The following is a 5,300-nucleotide window of genomic DNA, read 5'->3' as shown; positions in this document are numbered from 1 at the left end:
TGTAGACCAGGCTGGTCTCGAACTCACAGAGATCCGCCTGCCTCTGCCTCCCGAGTGCTGGGATTAAAGGCGTGCGCCACCACCGCCCAGCTAAACAGATGTTCTTGGTCACAGGTTTAGAATGAGAGTTAATACTCCATATTGGATTTCTTTCTATAAGAATTTGTTTCTGTGTCTCTTTTTAAAAAGATCCTTTGGAGAAGCATTTTGGATTCCAGCTACTCACCATCTCTGCAAAGTGAGCTCTCTGCTTCTGTGTGTCTGAGGTGTGCCCTTTTTCCTGCAGGTACTTCATGCAGGTACCCAGTGCCACATACAGTGGTGATGCATCCAGACACTGTCCTCTCTAGTACTCAGTTCGTTTATGCACTTGCTCTTTTCTCCTATTTCCTTTTCCTTCTAACAGCTGTGCTAGCTCAATAAGAATTTTCCCACTGTATTTAATATAGCAGCTCATTGTTCAACACTGGACTGAAGTATCAGAAAGCAGTTTGTTGAGACTGTAACTTTGATGAACTTTGCTTTCATTCTGCATAAACTTAATGGTTCTGGGAAAGTTATATAACAGTACGTGGGCATATGACTTTGTGGTTAGTTTCAGTATCATTGGCAAGAAGAAATATGGTGCTGTAGATTTTGAATTAGAAATTAAGATTCCAAACTCAGTTTTGACATTACTGTTATGCTTTGAGAATTAATATATGTTTGTTGTTTCATCTCTTAAATTGGAAAATTTGCTTGCTTTAGACACCTTCATGGGATTATTATTAGAATTAAATTAAAAATTGGTGTGAAAGACTACCCAAAAGACTATAAAGGGCTCTTGTTGCTTTATCACACCATAGGCAGAGTAATTCATTCCATTCTCCAGTCTTTTATTCTGGAAACCTCTGATAGTATAGACCTGCTATGATCATGACCCTGTTTTTCAGTCCTATGGATCAAACCCAGAGCTTTGTATAAGCCCTCTACTCCTCCCAGCTCCACAAGTAAATTTTAAAATATCCAGTTCTTAATCATGGATGTGCTACAGTTTTACATTGTCCCAAGTTTTTACTGAATACCCTTCAGTATACTTTATTTTTATTTTGTTATTTTTTAACTTACTTTTATTTTATGTTCACCGGTGTTTTACCTGCATGTATTGTGTGCAAGGGTGTCAGATTTCCTGAAACTGGAGTTACAGACAGTTGTAAGCTACCATGTGGGTCCTGGGAATTAAACCAGAAATTAAATTCTGGGTTTAATTCTGGAAGAGTAACCAGTGCTCTTATAAAAAAAAAAAAAAAAAGAAAAGAAAAGAAAAAACACCAAAAACATTGAACTATTTCTCCAGTCCCTTGTTATTATTTTTTGACACAGGTTCTTATCATGTAATTATAGTTACCTGAAACTCACCATACAGTCCAGACTGGCCTCTAAATCACTGAATTCTACCTGCCTCTGCCTCCCTGTGTGCTGCGATTAAAGGCTTCTGCCACCATGCCCAATCAGTATATTCTATAAGTTTTTACTGTTTTTTTAATTTATGTATATGGATGTTTTGCCTGTGTATATGCCTGTTTGCTGCATGTGTGCAGTGCCTGCAGAGAGTATCAGATTCCCTGGAATTGGAATTATAGATAGATGATTGATTGCAAACCGTAAGTGAGTGCTAGGAACTGAACTTGTACCCTCTGGAAAAGCATCAAGTGCTCTGACCCCTATCTCCAACTCATTACTCTATTTTCATTTTTTAAATTTTATTGTATTTATTTTGAGGCAAAGTTCTACTTTGTAGCCATGACTGGCCTCAGATTCATTATGTCGACCAGACTGGTCTTGAACTCACAGAAATCTGTCTGCCTCTGTCTCCCCTTACTCCATTACTCTATTAAAGTGTATTTGTTGAGTATGATTGTAAGAAGAAAACGTAGAGTCAGAAATTCAGGCATGATTCCTTGTGCCTGTAGTCCCAGCACTCTGGAGGCTCACGGTGAAGATTGCTGTGAGTTCATAGCCACTCTGTGCTACATAGTTCAAGACCAGTCTGGGCTACAGAGAGAGACCCTATTTCAAAACAACAACTACAACAAAAGTAAGCTCTTAGGTGGTAGTGAACTATTTTACTTTACAAACTAGTAGCTTGGAAAGGCCAAAAGCAGAATTACCAGTGAGGAGGTTGTTGCAAACAAAACTGAAAGAAGAAGGCTGTTTGGGCTAGAAGGTAGCAGAGATTGTGATGTGTAGTTTGATTTGGGATGTGCTTTTCTTAGCAGTTTAAGTGCATACTTAGCAGGTTAAGTGCATAGATTGGGTGTGTGCTTTGGAACAAAAGTAAAGAGGCAAGGTCCGTTAAGAGGGCTTTGCACTACATTCTTAGTAAATGCCCTTGCTGTACACTCAGATGGGAAAGACTGGAAGAGAAAGTTATTGGGAGAGGGAAACAGGAGCTCAGTTTTAGACATCCATAGAGACGACTTGGGGATTAGTGGTGCTGAACAGGCATCCAGGATTAGGAAGGAAGGGTCTGCTGGAGGCATACTTAAGGATATTGTTGACCCAGAAGGATAAAGCAAGGATTAGATGCCAGAGGGCTAGCAGAGATGAAAGAAGTAGCTGAAGAACTTAATTACTAATGTTTACAGGTCTGATAGAGGAGGAGGAAACACAAAGAGGTAGATTAAAACAGAGTTACAGAGGCTCCCTGAAGCCCTGAGTGGAGTGTGTCAAGGAGTAGGAAGTAGGCCACTGTGTGTAACACTGGGAATTAACCATTTGTGGAAAAGGGTTAGTTAGAAACATGGTCAGAAATGATTTTAGTGAGACTGTAAAGATTAAAGTCTGATAGGAGTGGGAGTCTTTCTAAAAACAAATCACATTCTAAACCCTGATGAATTTGGATATTTAGATAGAAATCTGCTACTCTGTACAAATAGACCTCTCCTACCCCCACTGCGGTACCTGGTATCTGATGCAAAAATTGTTGCCACACCCCCCAGCCCTAGATAAACATCTACTTGTTTAAGTAATATTACTGACTACTGCCTTGATTAATTTGTTCAGTTTAAGTAATGTTGGACATTTTTATTTGAAGAAATCTCTATGTGATTCTCAACTAGTAGCTCTTGGTTCCTAAATGTTTCATACCTTACGGTTTTATATTGACTTGGCAGTTACTATGAAAAGTAAGAGAACTGGGGATTGGGTAGGAGACAGTGGCTGTCAGCAGCTCTTCCTTCCTGTGTTATAGGCTAGAATGACACTTTGGTCTGTCAAAGGGCCTTTTGTGTTCTTGCTGTCCATTCTCAATCAGAAGTATCCAGAATATGTGGCTTCCTTTGCCAGATAAGCTTGTATAGATAAGCAAAGTGGTCAGAGGTTACTAGATCCAGTTTCACATAAGCCTTTGTATAAGATAAATTTTTCTTCATTTGTTTATTAAAAGGTACTGTTGAGTACTCAAATATCTGGTGCTTCTGTTCTAGGTGTTTAAGATATAATGAATAAAAATTTGTGCCTTATTAGAGTTTATGTTCTAGTGGAAATGCAGTAGCAGATGGAGGCCAGAGCTAGTTTGTAGACTCAGGCTAGTACTATCATAATGCATCGGGCTGCAGAAAGCCCAGGGAAGGCTATTGTAAGTTGAACTTTCCTTTCACAGACATTGTGGGGGAAACAGGAAGCAATTGAGCATTTACCTGGCATCATGGTTGTGCAGGGAGATTAAGGTTACCAAAGTTTATTCTCTCCTTTTTAGATTCTTCTGTGTAATGGCAGTTTATGAGAGTGATCCCATGGCAGTTCAAGTTAGCAGCCATCCAGAATCTTTCATAGGCAAGACCCCTATGCTAGATGATAATATTCAGACAATAATCTTTAAGGATCTACTTGACAAAATTTTCTAATGCATAATGTAATTCCTAAAGTGGTTTTGTCTAAAATTTTTTATGCATTTATTCCATGTATAGGAGTCTTTACCTGCATGTAAGTATGTATGTAAACCATATGCCCAGCCCCCACAGAGGTCAGAAGAGGGCATCAGCTTCCCTGGAACTGCAGTAACAGATTTTCATGAACCACCATGTCCTTTGCAAGAGCAGCGGATGCTCTTAACCACTGAGCTATCTCTCCAGCTTTTTGTTTGCTTGTGGGGTTTTGTTGTGAATTTTATAAAGACAGGATCTCATGTAGTCCTGGCTGGGCTCAAACTCCCTTATAGAAGATGACTTTGAAATTCTGACCTTCTGCCTCTACCTCCCTAGTGTAGGATTATAGGCCTGTACCACCACAGCTAGTTTATGTGGTCTAGGGATCGACCAAGGGCCTTGTGCGTGTTAGGCATGAACTTTTATCAACTGCTCTGCATCCCCAGTCCCAAAAGTGGTTTGAAATTTAAAACTGAAAATATATTAAATTTATAAGTGTATGTCTATGTCTCTGTGAGCATATGCTATGTATGTATGTATGGGTATGTGTAGAGTCTAGAAGAGGATTTCTGATCCTCGGGAGCTGAGTTATAGGTAGTTGTGAGTTAACCAATGTAGGTGCTTGGTCTAAACTTGGGTCCCTGGGAAAGCAGCAAGTGCTCTTAACTGCTACTATATATCTCCAGACCTCAGATTTGAACTTTTTCTTAAATTACTTTTTAGTGTAAGTAGTTTTGAGTAGGGCATGTGAATCTGGAGGTCAAAACACAGCTTGCAGGACTTGGTGCAGACTTATTGCCAAAACCACCTTTACCTGCTTAGCTGTCATGCTGTTTATTAATTTTTTTCACTTCTGACCTTTTTTTGAGTAGAAATACCAAAATGTTGAAACAGTTCAGAAAAGACACCTTGCTTTAATCTCTGATTCTCAGCTGCCAGCTTTTATCCTTGGCTGGGGGGAGCACATTTTAAAACCAGTTTTTGTGTCTCCCAGATATTTTATATACACATACGTTTATATTTGTATTTTACCTTTAAAAATTCCGAAGCCTACATACTGAAACATTTTACTGACCCCTTGGGGTTTTTTTTTAAAGTTACATGATTTCTGGAAACAACTGTCTTTTTTTTTAAAGATTGATTTATTATGTGTACAGTATTCTTAGTATTCTGCCTGCATGTATGCCTGCAGGCCAGAAGAGGGCACCAGATCTCATTACAGATGGCTGTGAATTGAACTCAGGAACTTTGGAAGAGTAGGCAGTGCTCTTAACCACTGAGCCATCTCTCCAGCCCCCTTGGGTTGTTTTTGTTTTGTTTTTTCATTAAGGTAGATTACTACTGACAAACTTACATTTTTTTATATAGTTGTATACTGTTTTTTTTTTTTTT

The 5,300-nt window shown here is 39.0% G+C and overlaps 1 protein-coding gene across 2 annotated transcripts in view; it reads left to right on the top strand.

Annotated features, from left to right (window-relative positions):
• The window catches only part of Tmcc1 (transmembrane and coiled-coil domain family 1), a 194,850-nt gene that overhangs the window by 11,211 nt on the left and 178,339 nt on the right, over positions 1 to 5,300 (top strand). The gene's annotated exons all lie outside the window — the stretch shown is intronic.

This window comes from Microtus ochrogaster, unplaced genomic scaffold (assembly GCF_000317375.1).
Source record: "Microtus ochrogaster isolate Prairie Vole_2 unplaced genomic scaffold, MicOch1.0 UNK1, whole genome shotgun sequence".
Classification (NCBI taxonomy): domain Eukaryota; kingdom Metazoa; phylum Chordata; class Mammalia; order Rodentia; family Cricetidae; genus Microtus; species Microtus ochrogaster.
The sequence above is the reverse complement of the archived record's forward strand: the minus strand, read 5'-3'. Positions and strand labels throughout refer to the sequence as shown.